Raw genomic sequence first — 15,268 nt, 5'->3', positions numbered from 1 at the left:
TTGTGTTTCTCTTGTATGAGACTTTCTCTCATGGATCCTCTAGGCACACATAACTGATTGCCTTTGAACAAGAGACCATTTTGAAGAGTGTAATCTGCATACTCACCATGAAAATGATTCTCAAACTCCTTGCAGACCTTGTAGGTTGATGAGAAGTCTTCATCTTCTTCATAGAGATCCTTGAAACCTTCTATCCCTATGCTCTGCAATTGTAATCCTTGGATAGTCAATAACTTCCAGCTTAAAGCATCTGCCACCTTGTTGAGCTACCTCTTTTTATGCTTGATGGTAAAGGTAAATGGTTGGAGGTACTCCATCCACTTCAAATGTCTATTGCTAAGCTTCTCTTGAGTGTTAATGTAACTCAAAGCCTGGTTATCTATGAACACCGCAAATTCTTTTGGGAGTAGGTAATGCCTCCACTTCTTGAGAGACTGAACTAATGCATACAACTCTAGATCATATGCTGAATACATCTTCTTTGCCTCATTAATCTTCTCACTGAAAAATGACATAGGCCTTCCTTCTTGACTCAATACACCCCCTACTGCAATTCCACTTGCATCACACTCCAATGTGAATAGCTTGTCAAAAGTAGGTAAGAGTAGGATGGGTTTTGTGGCTACTTCTTGCTTCAATAATTGGAATGCTTCATCAGCTTGTTTAGTCCATTTGAACTTAGTTTTTAGGCCTCCTTTTATAGTGTCAAGTACTGGTGCACATATGCCACTGAAGTTCCTCACAAACTTTCTATATAATTGGGCTAAACAATGGAAACTCCTAACTTCAGTCCCTATTTTAGGGGCAGGCCAATTCAAGATTGCCTCCACTTTGCTTGGATCCATCTTCAAGGTTCCCTTAGACACCACAAATCCCAAGTAGACTAACTCTTGCTTCAAGAAGTCACACTTCTCTAAGTTGATTGCCAACTTCTCTTCATGCAACCTCTCTAAGACTAACCTCAAATGTTCAAGGTTCTCCTCTTTGGTTATGTTGTAGATGAGTATGTCATCTAAGTACACCACCACAAATCTGCCTATGAAGTCCTTCAACACCTCATTCATCAACCTCATAAAGGTTCTTGGGGCATTGGTAAGTCCAAATGGAATCACAAGCCATTCATACAACCCTTCTGTGGTCTTAAAAGTGGTCTTCCACTCATCACCCTCCTTAATCCTAATTTGATGATAACCACTTTTAAGGTCCATCTTAGTAAAATACATGGCACCTCCTAAATAGTCCTTCAAATCCTCTATTCTAGGAATAGGAAATCTGTACCTTATGGTGATCCTATTTATTGCCCTTGAATCAGTGCAAAGTCTCCACTTGCCTCCCTTCTTTGTTTCTAGTACTACCCGGACTGCACATGGTTTGATGCTCTTCTTGATCAGTCCTTGATCCAACAACTCCTGCACTTGCCTTACCACCTCCTTGTTTTGTTCAGGTGTGAGCTTATATGCTGCTTTATTGGGCATGGATGCACCGGGTACAAAGTCTATTTGATGGCTAATAGACCTTCTTGGTGGAAGTGTTGCAGGTGCTCCATCACTCACTATGTCCTTATATTCTTGCAACATTTGCTTTACCTCCTTATGTACTTCTATCTGCAACTTACCTTCCTCCTCCTTTGGCTTCACAAAGATGGCACATCCCACTGTCTCCTCTTCATGCAACAGGTGTAAGAACTCTTTACCAGTATTAAGTAAGACACTAGGTGTTCTTGAGGTTCCCTCATCATTCTCTGTCAGAGACTGAATCTTAAAGGTTCTGTTGTCCTTCTTGAAGGAAATGGAGTTCTCATCTCCATCATAGATCACCTTCCTATCAAATTGCCAGGGTCTACCTAGCAGCAGATGACAAGCATCCATATGTAACACATCACAAAGGATCTTGTCCTTGTACCCTCCAATAGAAAACTCTACCCAAGTCTGTTCATTGACAAGTACACTCTGCTCTTGATTCAACCATGTCACCTTGTAAGGACTAGTGTGGGGTATCCTTGTGAGTTTCAACTTCTTGGCTGCCTCATCTGATATGATGTTATCAGTTGACCCTGAATCAACTATCACCTTGCAGACCTTACCAAGGATTTTGCATCTCACCCTAAACAATGCTCTCCTATTGTTAGGTTCATCCTTAACCGGTTGTCTTATCAAGACCCCATTGAACATCAGATATTCTCAAATTTTGGATTCAATATGGTCCACCTTAGGTGTTTTGTTGCTTGATGTGTCTTCATGGGCATAAGAAACCCTCTTTCCACTATTTGATGAGGTAGGCTTGTCAGGGCATCTATAGGCTGGGTGTCCCAATTGACAACAATTGTAGCATTTCATGGTTGCAAAGTAGGAATTACCCCTGCCAGTACCTTTGCCCCTATTTGGACCCCCTTGTGCACCTCTTCCTCTAGAATGGCCTCCTTTGAGAGTGGTTTCACTATTATGCTCAGTCAACTTGGACTCTCCTTGATTCCTTTGATCACTTGCCTTTCTTTGGTAACCACCTCGGTGACTCATTTGATCTCTACCTCTGCCTCTACCCCTATTGTTGGAGTCTCCCTTCCTTTCATTCCTCTCTTCCACCTTAGTAGCAAGTTGATGACATTTTTGGACAGTGGTAGGAGTCCATAGGCTTATCTCCTCTTGGATGTTCCACTTTAGGCCACTTAGATACCTAGCCACCTTGATAGATTCCTCTTCTTGGACTTTGGATCTAAGACAAAGCTTCTGAAACTCCTCTATGTAAGAGGCCACATCAAGATCTTTCTACTTTAATCCCTATCTCTTCTTATGAAGTTGGACTTCATAATCCTCTGGCAAGTAGTTCTCCTTGATCTTACTCACCATGGCCTTCCAGTTTGCTATAGGTAGCTTCCCCATGCTAATTCTCTCCTCTTGCAAGTACTTCCACCATGTCAAGGCTGCTCCCCTTAGTCTTGATTTGGAAACCTTAACCTTTTGGGCTTCTGTCACCCCTTCACACTCAAAATGGTTCTCCATACCCTCAATCCATTCCATGATGGTGTCAATATCCATTCTTCCACTGAAAAGTGGCAATCCTTCAAAAGATTTTGTATTCAAATCCTTAATGGCCTTTACAAAAGGTTCTTCATTGATTAAGGGGTCTGGTTCAGGTATGATGTCATCTATATCAATAGCTTTCTTGCCTCTATCATTGGTGTCCGCACCCCAGAGTTCTTGTGCTCTCTGATCAACCACTTCTTGCAGCTTGTTCCTTATCTCACTCATAGCATCTTCAAGGAGTCTATTTTTCTCCTTTTGTTCTTCTAACTCCCTAGCCAGCTCTGCATTAGTGACCATTATGTTCTCCCCTACTGATTCACTAGAATATAGAGACATGCACGGTCCACCAAATATTTAACTTGCTCCGATACCAATCTGATCAGAAGGGGAATGGGATAGACTAGCCTAGTCTATGCTCTTTGATCCTCTCCTTGGATCACCAGGTGTTCCAACCACACCCTAGGGTCTCTAGGACTTCCCTTGCTTGTGGAATCCCCTAACCTTGCCCAATCCACCCACCAACAACATGTGATTCTTTTCCTAAGCTCTCACCTACTCACAAGCTTCAAAAACCCTTACATAGGCTAATAAGGGTTTAACTCTTCCTACACCTTCTGAGGTCCTAGCAAGGATAGGATAGGTCTTTGACATGTTTCTCCATCCACTCATGTGCCCCCAAGAGGTTTTGACATTCCTTCTTGTTACCGATTTCACAATTTTGCTTTTTTCCTACAAAATAGGGCTACAAGGAATGAGCCCCTATTAGGCCTCCATTCCGGACTTTTAGGGCTTCCTCTTGCAAACACTGCCAAAACTTGTGAAAATCCCCAAAGGGACTACTATTCATTTGCCCAAGGCTCAAGGATTTTCCTATTTTTGGGACCCCAAGTGTTTGTACATTGCCCTAGGTGGATTTAAGGGTTTTTGAGGGTTTTTCAGGGTTTTTAAGGGTTTTTAGGCCTGCTAGGGTCACAGTGATGGTTTGTTGTCTTCACCACCTTGTCTAGATTGGTGGAAGCTCCTCCTTCTCACCAATGATGCTCCACACACCCCTTTACAACTCCTCCACAAGGTGCCTCCTTCCTTGTCCTTCCTTGCTCTCACAGACATCTGCAACCTTAACCCTTCCTAGCCGAGCATAGTCCAGTCTCGCTTAGGAGTGGGTCTTTGAAAGGATTTCCTACATCTCCAAGGGACCTACTTCCTCTGAGATATTGTACAGGGTTTGTACTCCTATTCCCCATGGTTTTATGGTGTTTCCACAATGGGGATAGGAGTTGTCAACCCATTTACACAAAACAGTCCAAAACTGGACAGTAAGGAAGAAATTTAGAAAATATTTACAAACACACCAAAACTTGCAAATTAAACTTAATCTAAATACTCAAAATGAATGTTTCAACACTCAACAAGACTCCCAATATGGTTTAGGTTCTAGAACAATTCATTAACAATCCTTCATTGCTCCATTTGTGCCGATTGGCAACAAAACACAGTCACAGTCAAGGAGTTTTTCATTTTTCCGTACACTCTGACACTCAACCCCTCATTTTAGGGTTTGCACCAATTTATAATGTTTTTGCCTTGGTTTGTGTTCTAGAGTTAGGGTTCCCAACGCCAAGCTAAGGTTATGACCTATTTGGTGGAAAAGTTGCATGACAACTTTGAAAAGTTGTCATGCAACTTTTTGCAACTTTTGAGCAACTTTTGCAATGTTGCTTTTCTTGACTTTTAGGCCTACATTAGGCTATCCTATGGACACAGCCATGCTAAAAGGACCCCAAACTCACCAATAGGCACACATACCCTCAACTCCAAGAGAAAACTCAACCTAGACTTGTGAACCTAGGACCTAAACTAGGACCTAAACAAAACCAATGAGCTCTTGGCTCTTATTACATTTACATGGCTTCTTGAAGAAGAAAAATCCCAACAAAATCAAATGGTGGAAGCCCTTAGAAGGGTGCTCCTGCACCACTCCATCATTCACCTTTTTCACTATTACAATGTTAATAATCAATTTGAAAAAATTTGTGTTTTAGAAGGTAATAACATGCAACACATGGTTCCATACAGTCCTCTATAGAATGGTGTTGTAGAATGTAAGAACAAGTCCTTGAAGGAGATGGCTAATTATAGGATTCACTCCAAGTCCTTGGCACCTCAGTAATGGGAAAAGGGCATCAATTGTTTGTGTTACATCCAAAACCAAGTTCCTCACAAAGTTATGAAGGGGTAACTTCTTTTCATGCTTGGAGTAGTTGAAAACTCATATTTAAACACTTTAGAGTGTTTGGTTCTCTTGCATGGGCCCACATTCCTTCAAAGAAATGCAAGGCTATGGATCCACAAAGAAAGACCTGCATATTTGTTGGGCATATGGATGATGTCAAAGGGTATATACTTCTCCATCCCACCACTCACATTGAGTTGTCCATTTTTAGGAGTGTTCATTTTGAGAAGATTTACTCTAGTTCTTCTCATACCATTTCTCCATCCACCATCACATTAGAGACATTGCATCATGATGATAGTTCTTCAGAGGATCTTAATCTTGCTAATCTTGATGAGGAGTATTCTTACTCCATTTAAGATGGAAACAATGATGATGAGGATTCAAATGCCTCCCTATTCATCATTCATAGGTTGATGACTATCTCCCAAACTATCTAGCCTTAGTGCCTCTTTGGGCTCAACAATGATTTAAGTCAGTGGGTGATTGGCTTGGTGATCTATTAGATACTAGAAGAACAAGCTCATAGTTTCAGTAAGCTCCACATCTCCTCATTGCTCCACCTTATGATCCATAGTGTTAGACAATTCAAATAACTGGAAGACAATTGAGAGGGGGGGTGAATCAGTTGTCACATATTATCAGAACCTTAAGAAATTAAAACATTCATACTAGAACCCAAAACATTAATACCGAAATACTTAAACCAAATACTGGAATAAAAATTAAACCAATTAAGCATAAACAATATTCACAGAATAAATACCATCCACATGGCACCAAGATTTATATGTGTAAAACTTGGTAAAGGGAAAACCCACGGTGGGAAGCCTACCCATAGTCAGATAATACTTCTGCAGTAAGTATGTGAATTACAATTGAGGGGCCTGGACATGCAAGAAGGCCAACAGCCTAGAGTGCACTGCTCATCACAAAAGGAGTCTCACTGACTACATAGAAATCTATACTACAATTCAGAGAAGAGGTTGAACTGCAAAGATAGCATCTCCTATGCCTAAGTACAGTTCCAGTTAAGCTCAATATCAGAGGACTAAATCCTCTTTACATAAACCCAATTCAATCTCCAATGATCGACCAAATCCTTTGCCTGAATGATATTACATTATTCTCACATTACATATCCATATCCCATTCCCACATATATGATCTACAATGAGATCTTACATCTATATATACAAACCCTCAACCATAAACAATCAGGTCAACCACCAGACAATAAACAAAATACATAATTACAAAACATGTCCACCTTAGACCAAACACATAATATCCAACACATAAGACATCCCGAAAATGTATCGAGAAGTCCAATCCACACGCTTCATTAAACCAATCCATAGCCTAGACCAACTGGAACCCAATATAGGTCCACACACTAAAGTAATGATCTCCATCTGCCAAGTCTTGAACATGATCACCAACAAAATCTTGAAACCATACCGGAAGCTACACCAACACCACTTATGTAATTCATCAAAGATCTTCAGCAAAACCTCTGCTAGTGAAACCCTCGCCAAAATTGCAAGCCAAGCTTCCAAGCAAACAGGATAGCATCTGATCACCAGACCAAAACCAAGTTACTAAATATGAACATGAGTGTCATGAATAAGACAATTCCATAACCAAATCATACTGAAGCCTATCAGATCATGCCGGATCCAAACCAACCAGAAACTACTCATCCTACAGGGACCAAAAGGGTGTCAGTAAAGAATCCAAACAGCTAGTGTTGACATCAATGCAACACATAATCAATTCCTCCAAATGGCCAACAATCTCCCCCTTTAGCATTGATGACAACACTAGATGTGAAAAACATCTAAGTACCAAGAAATGCCACATAAGTCTCCCCCAATGGAAGACAACCAACAATCTCCCACAAATAGATGTAGCAATGAAGTTCTGAAACAAAGACCAAACTCCCCCTATGAATGATATCTATGAAAAGCTCATAAATATCTCCCCCTAATGTATACAACTCCTTAATTTTTCTTTTTCACATCAATATCTCTCCCCCTTTGACCTCAATGCCAAAAATCTGACAGAAATATAAAAGCTAAAACATAAACTACTAAATTTCAAGGTTGACTACTCCCCCTGAGTAGTAGCATCCCCACATCAGTGCCATAATGAAAAGTATCTTAGATAATGCATACCGGATTGATGCCAAGCTGTATCAATCAAGTCTCTACTTGAAGGACGGAAACTCTCAATCTATCTTTGAAGTACTCAAATGATTCTTTAGGCAAAGGTTTAGTGAAGATATTTGCAATCTTCTCTTTAGTGTTCATATAATCCAGTCTAACTTCATTTGCTTCCACCTTTTCCTTCAAAAAGTTATACTTGATAGATATGTGCTTTGTCTTAGAATTAAATACTGGATTCTTTGATATATCAATAGCAGCAGAGGTATCACAGTGAATAACTGCCAGTCCATTACAATCCGCCTTTCTATCCTTCAACATTTGCTTCGTCCATAAAACCTGTGTACAATTAGTAGCAGCAGCAACATACTCAACTTCAGCAGTAGATAAACAAGTACATGACTGTTTCTTATTGATCCATGAAACCAACTCCTTTCCAAGAAAGAAAGCTCCACCGGAAGTAATTGTTTGGTCATCAACATCTCCAGCCCAATCAACATTTGTATATGCGCATAAAGTAAATTCATCATCCTTAGGGTACCATAAACCATATTCGAATGTACCTTGCAAGTATCTAAAAATCCTTTTCACTACACTCTCATGATTTTCTCTAGGATCACTCTGAAATCTTGATACAATACAAACGACATTCATTATGTCAGGCCTAGTCTGAGTCAAATAAAAAAACCTCCAATCATATATTTGTATCTTCTAGGATTTACCGGTGCAGAAACATCTTTCCTTGTTAATTTCTCACTTGTAACCATAGGAATACTTACCAGTTTAGAATCTCCCATGCCAAATTTATTCAACAATTCTTTAGCATACTTAGTTTGACAGATGAAAATACCTTTATCAGTATGAGTAATTTGCAAACCAAGGAAAAATTTCATTTCCTCAATAATAGACATTTCAAATTCCTTACACAACTTATCTTCACCTCCAAAAATGATGTCATCAACAAATACATCAATAATCAGTATATCATCATCAGTCATCTTATAATATAAATTATTGCCAGCATTACCTTTAGTAAAACCAAGCTTCAAAAGATATTTGTCCAACCTTGCATACCAAGCTCTAGGTGCTTGTTTCAATCTATATAAATTTTTCCTTAGCCTGCAAACCATGTTTGTATCATCTGATAGTAAAAAACCATCAGGTTTCTCAATATAAACTTCCTCATCAAGATCCTCATTCAAAAATGCACACTTAACATCCATTTGATAAACCTTGTAGTTCTTATGAGCAACATAGGCAAGAAATAATCATACAGCTTCAATCCTAGCTACAGGTGCAAAATTCTCTCCATAATCAATTCCTTCCTTCTGAGAATATCCTTTACAAACCAATCTAGCCTTATTCCTTATAACTTGACCATCCTCATTCCATTTATTCCTTAAAAATCATTTAGTTCCAATAACATTCTTATTTTTAGGCAGGGGAACCAAAGTCCATGTATTATTTTTCTCAATCTAATCTAATTCTTCTTCCATAGATTTTAACCAATATTCATCTTTACATGCTTCAATTATTGATACCAATTTCAACTTGTGAAATTAAACATACCTCATTAGTTTTCAGTCTTCTTCTTGTCATTACTCCATTGTTCTTGTCCCCAATGATCTGATCTTCTTAATGATTCAATCTCACATACCTAGGAGTCCTCTGACTCTTTGTTCTTCTTCCCTATTCTTCAGTTACTATAGAATTCTCTGATACTGCCAAAGTAACTGGTTCAACACTTTGTTCTAATAAAGATGCTATCGGTTCAGATATAATCATTTGCACTGTCAGTTCCTTCTCATAAACTCTGATTTGACTTTTATTCAGCTCATCCACTTTGACATTATCACTCTCCACAATTCTCTGCAATCTCTTGTTATAACATCTATATGCTTTGATTTCATTAGAATGACCAAGAAATATGCCTTCATCACATCTAGGAACAAATTTTCCAATGATATCATCTCTCCTAATATAACATTTATTACCAAATATTCTGAAATACTTAATTGTAGATGTATTGCCAAATCATAATTCATAAGGTGTCTTACAGGTTTCTCCTTCGATATGTACTTTGTTGAATGTATGAACCATTGTTGAATCACCCACAAAAGGACATCACATAACACTAGCATATATGAGGAAAACCCAAGATGGGAAAAAAACTCGGTGAGAAATGTTGTTGGAGACTACTGCTCCAATCCAGCCTCACAATGAATCTTTGATTACAATGTTTAGGGAACCAACCTAAGGAGCACCAACCCGTGATTTTAGGGCACCAACCCAAGGAACACCAACCCCTAATTTAGGGAACCAACCAAAGGAGCTACAACCCCTACACTAAGCTCCAACTCAGTGAATACAAAACATATTCATTTACAAGTTAATAGCATTATTACAAATAGATTTTGTAACACTTCTTCAAATCTCTCTGCTAGATCTCTTGTCCAGTTCATTGTTGGTTCTCTCGTCTAGTTGCCTCTTCCCTTCGCTTCTCTATTTCTCTCCACTATTACTACACTATGTTGGTTCTATGTCTGCTTACTCTATCTTCAATCTGGCCATTGTCCTCCATTTGCAGTTGCTCAGCCTTGCCTTCTTCTTCATCAACCCAGGCCATATCTCAACCATTTTGTCAAAGTGAAAAACCCATCTCCTTCAATCTTTGTTTTGATAGCTCAACATGCCTTCTTTGTCAGTCTAGTGCATAAACTTAATTTCATGCACTTGAGGCATTCCTTTGATTCACCGGTAGATCCAGTGTGAGCCTTCAACCATTTGCCTTTACCTCTTATACCTTATCTCATAGAACTATTATACACACTTTGTATAATAAGAGATAAGCTCCACTTACCGATGGTAGTGGATCCTTGTCATTTGCATCCTGCAATGCACTCATGTGGCTTCCCTATTTGTGCAGCATATCTTCAAATAGGAACATGTGATCTAGTGTGGGCACACTCACTATTAGTCATCTCTTCACATGGTGACTGCATCTTCATCTGGTGGGAGTTCTGTTGTTTTTCATCCACACAGCATATTGGTGACCTATACATACTTCTCCTCTTGTGTTGATGTGATTTAGGTAACATTCTATCTCTTCACCATATAAATAACGGCTCAATATCTTGCCCACTCACAAATGTCACCATGTACCAGTTGTTATATCATATCGGTCTCCTGTCCATATCTTTCAGACAAGTTAAACACTAACTTGTGTACCAGTGACTCAACTGTGACTCCAATGGTCATTCCTTTGAATGAAATTCTTCTTCTTTACGTTACTGGTGTATTGCAACACAAGGTGATATCAAGGATATGTTAGGCCCTACCCTGAGTTGTCATAGCATTGCAGTTATTTTTTATGTTGGACCTATTATTGATACTTTATTTTGATGCATTATGGATATAGATTCTATATGATCTGGTGATTGCATAACATTGATATGATGTATGTCATTTATTTCTAATTTGTAGCACTTCATTTATGATGTTAGAAAACATGGATTCATGCCTTATGAATGATTGAATTTTATGATGATTATGATGATGCCATTGAGTGAATTATTTCATGTGGATTCTATTGGATAATTGATAAATTGATTGTTATGATGTAAATTGGATGCAAAGTGTATGAATTATACTCTTTTCATATATTAATATTGCATGTGATTATTTGAGATTACTAATTTGCAAAGTGAGATATGCAAGAAAACTAATCCATGTGACCATGGAAACTATTCAGAGAATCAAGCTAAACCTATGTGCATTTGTGAAGCCAAGGATTGTCTATTTGGAGAGACAACACCTCGTATGTAATATTTTTATATTTGTAAATGTGAATTCTTGAATGTGTGTTTAAATTGTATTTGTTAATTTTGTGAATTCCTACAAGGGACATGTCATGCGTATTATAGTATTGTGTATTTTTATGGTGTCACTTGACACTTATGTTGTGAAGTGAGCTAGAAATGACATGTCCTTTGGAGGGAATTTGTATAACCAATGCATTATTCAAAATATCATAGTGTGGTCCCAATAGAGTCTTGGTTAGAGAGCCATTAGAATGCTAAGCTCAAGTTTGACTGGTAGACAAACTTTAGGTGACTTTTCAGAGGGTCAAACTAACTCCTAAGGTTAGATTTAGGGCATTTTTGAAGGCCCATATGTTATACCTATGGGTAAAAGTCAATTTTAACCATGTGACCACTCACATGTGACTGTCAAGTCACCTCAAAAGTGAGTTTTCCAAGATGGACGAAAATTCAACTTTTGAGGATTTCTCCTTGGTTAGACAACTTTCCATTTGAGTGATAGTTGGTCTTCCCCACTTTCTCTTAGCTTTTTCAGTTTCCATTTTTAGAAACCATGTAAGAGGTTGGGAAGACCAACCTATGAGATCTCACATCCTTTCCAAGGAAGTTGGAAAGTGTGAGAAGAGCCTACTTAGGGAAGGGATTCAAACTTAGGATTTTGATCACCCACTCTCTAATCTTGTAGACTTAGAGTTGTTGTTGAAAATTTGGATTTAGAAGTTGCATTTTTGTTTTTGGGAAGAAAAAGACTAGTGGATTGGGCAGCTCTCCTTCAACCATTCCTCACACATTTTTGCAGGATATAAGGTTGGTAGTGTTCTTCCATGCATTTTGAATACCATTGTTAAATGAGAAGGAAAATTATTTTTGTAATTAACTTTTGTTGTTTATGTGCTTTGTGGTGGTGGTTAAAATCTTATTTGTGTTTGTCTTTGTGATTTTTGTTATTATTTTGTGTTATGGGTGTTTCAAGGCCATACTCACCCTTGGGAGGGTAGAGTAGTCTTGGGGTGAAGGACTGCTTGACAGCCTAAGAGTGTAGTGACTCTCTTCTTAAAAGAGAGAGATACACAAGGGTTATGGGACCTTTGCTGCATTGTTTTTATGCTTAGGCAAAAGGGGGTCATAAGGGGAGATATGGGCTTGTAAGCCATGGGGCACATAAGGGTTGTTTGGGTCAAGTATGTGACCTTGAGTTGGTTGTAATTTGGTAGCCTTGTGAAGGCATTTGTTCCTCTTTTTTGCAGATCTCCTCTAGGTGCTTGGTCCACCTTCACCCCACAAAGTTAGTCACATAGTGATTGTAAATCCTTGGGTTGGGAGTTTATATTTGTTTAAGTCTTTCTTGCATATGTGGTTGAGTTTTTTTGTAACCCATTTAGCCTTGGTTCTCCTAGCTCAGGGGTGGCTTCTTGTAATGAGCCTCCATGGTCACAACCTATAAGTTTTATTTGCAGGTTTTCCTTTGAGATAAAGGATGGAGAAAAGCCAAGTTCATGTGCAAAGTCTTCTATTATATTTATTTGGAATTCTGAAAAGATGTATTGTAATAAGTCCTTAATATTATAAAGCAAAAGAGAGGCTTGAAATTGTAATTTTGTTATTATTGTAAAGTAGATTCAAAAAGAAAACAGTGTATATTTACCTTTGTTGTATATTCATTACAAAGAAATTAAAGAAGCATTTAAATAGTATTCCTATATTGTTTATTTAATATCATGAAATAAAGTAGGAAATATAAACTTATTTTCAGCTATAATGTCTATTGAAAAGAAGAAAAAGAAAAAAGTAAAGAGTAGATAAACATTTAAATAAAATGCAGTTTTATCTCTTTACTCAGTTTTATGGTGTAAACTTTCTTAGTGTGAATTCTAAACATGCAGTGTTGAATAATTATATTTGCAATTCATTTATTTATTTGAGCATATTCTTATGTTAAAAGGGTGCTAATAGTAAATTTGTAGTAGAAAATAAATATTTAGCAGAATGTAAAATCAGAAAGTTAAAGTTCATATTTAAATCTTGTGATTTATTCATTATGTACACTGGTGCAGGAGCACCTCATCAACAATCTATTCATAACCCTAAGGATGAAAAATATAATCATTAGGAAGTGTTAGTGTGTCTTATGTTTCATGTATGCAAATAAACCCCACCATGTAAGCCCATGTCACCAATTAGGCAATTTGAGAAGCCAATTGGGACAATGTGGTAAAAAGGGGTAGTAGATGGTTTAGATTTATGTTTAATAGGTTTTCAAAAAAAATTGTGTGTGATTGGCTGGTCAATGTGTGTGGATCCAAGCCTTAGGAAGTATGACAACTTTTTGAGCAAAATTGCAAAAATGCAACTTTTGTAAAATGCAACTTTTGAGTGCAAAAGTGCATTTTTTGTAATTCGGTTGGGGAAGCCTTTCAATGGATCCAACCTACTCCAAATTCGGTGGGAAATAGTTGGAGAGTTGTATAAGAATTGTGGGATCGATTCCCAAGGTTGTTGTTGTTGGAGTGGGAGTTTGGAGATTCAATAATACTCGAAACAATTCAGTTTTCCCAGAAACTCTGAGTTTGCAGGTGTTGTACGTGACTGTACGGATTGATTGGAACCCCACAATCCATGGAGTAGATAGGGGGATGAATTAGTTTTATTTTGGTGGTAGTCTTAGTTCTCAATTATTTGGGAGTAAAGAGAACCCTTCATTTTACTGACTGTGACCCAAAAATTGAGGGTTTGGAGAGGGTTTTGAACCAAAATGGCTTTATCTTGCACTCTGGTCCATTAGAAGACTCTTCCTTTGGAGGGATGCAGGATAAGACTTTGTATTTTAGTGTTTTTATATTTTATTTTAGGGGAGACCTTGTTGTTGTTGGCAATTTTTAGGATTATGTTGTGATTGTCATCGATGGACACACACTTGCTATGAGATCACTTTTTGTATGTATGAGCTACGCTCAACTGGTATTATGTTATAGTCTTTAGACTATCGGTGTCTTGCAGAAAGTGTTTAATGATCTCAAGCAGCATGAGGACCTCAAGCGGTTCAAGGATCTCAAGCGGAACGGAGCAAAGGAACTAAAAGCGACAATTATCATTTTCCCAGTCTTCATTTTTGTCAACCGGTAATCTGCTAAACCGATATTACTTTGAGTTACCAACTAGTAATCTATTTAATAGTCAAACCGGTATTACTCTGAGTTACCAACCAGTAATCGGTAAAGTTGTATAAATCGGTAATACTATGTGATGAGTTACCAACCGGTATATCTTTGTGATGTGTTACCATCCACCGACACTTTGACGGTGATTTTGTGTCGTGTTACCAAATGTGTCTAGATACAATGAACCTAAGAACTTGCAATGTAATCCTATTGGACCGACATGAAAACAAATTCATTTTAAGGACATCATGTCTAGGGTTTTAATGGGAGTAGTTGTTAGGGTTTGTAGTGGTTGATGAGTTCTTGTATGTGCGATCTTAACAGAAAAGATCAAGTCTGTGTGCTGTAACAGAGTGTGGATTTACTAAAGACTGAAGTAATGTTGAAATGCATTAGCAATGAGCTATCATGGATCTAACCAAGTAGACTATGCTATTTGCTAGATCATTCACTTGTTGATTACTCACATCTTTGATAAGTTAGAAACCCTTAACCAGGTAGGCTCAGAAAAGCCTTTGTAAATCCTCTTACAAGGTGATTCACATATGTGGATCTAAAATCCTCTCACAAGGTAGTCTTTAATCGAACTTATCTCCTACCAGAGATTGAGATTCCTAATAGGATCTATTCTGGTAAAGAACATCGTATGACCTTAACTAGTCTGGTTACTATTCTGCAGCTAGTTACTTATGAGTTTCATCTCACCGTGGTTTTTTCCATTTGGGTTTCCACGTCCAAATCTCTTGTGTTATGGTGATTGTGCTTATGTGGGTGAATGCCTTACTTGCTGTTTGGTTTGCATTTATGTTAACCGGTTTGTTAGTTAAACTGTTATACCGGTTTACTGCTAGACTAATAAAGTATTTGA

This window comes from Cryptomeria japonica, chromosome 11 (genome assembly GCF_030272615.1).
Source record: "Cryptomeria japonica chromosome 11, Sugi_1.0, whole genome shotgun sequence".
NCBI classification, from domain to species: domain Eukaryota; kingdom Viridiplantae; phylum Streptophyta; class Pinopsida; order Cupressales; family Cupressaceae; genus Cryptomeria; species Cryptomeria japonica.
Note: the sequence above shows the minus strand (reverse complement) of the source record.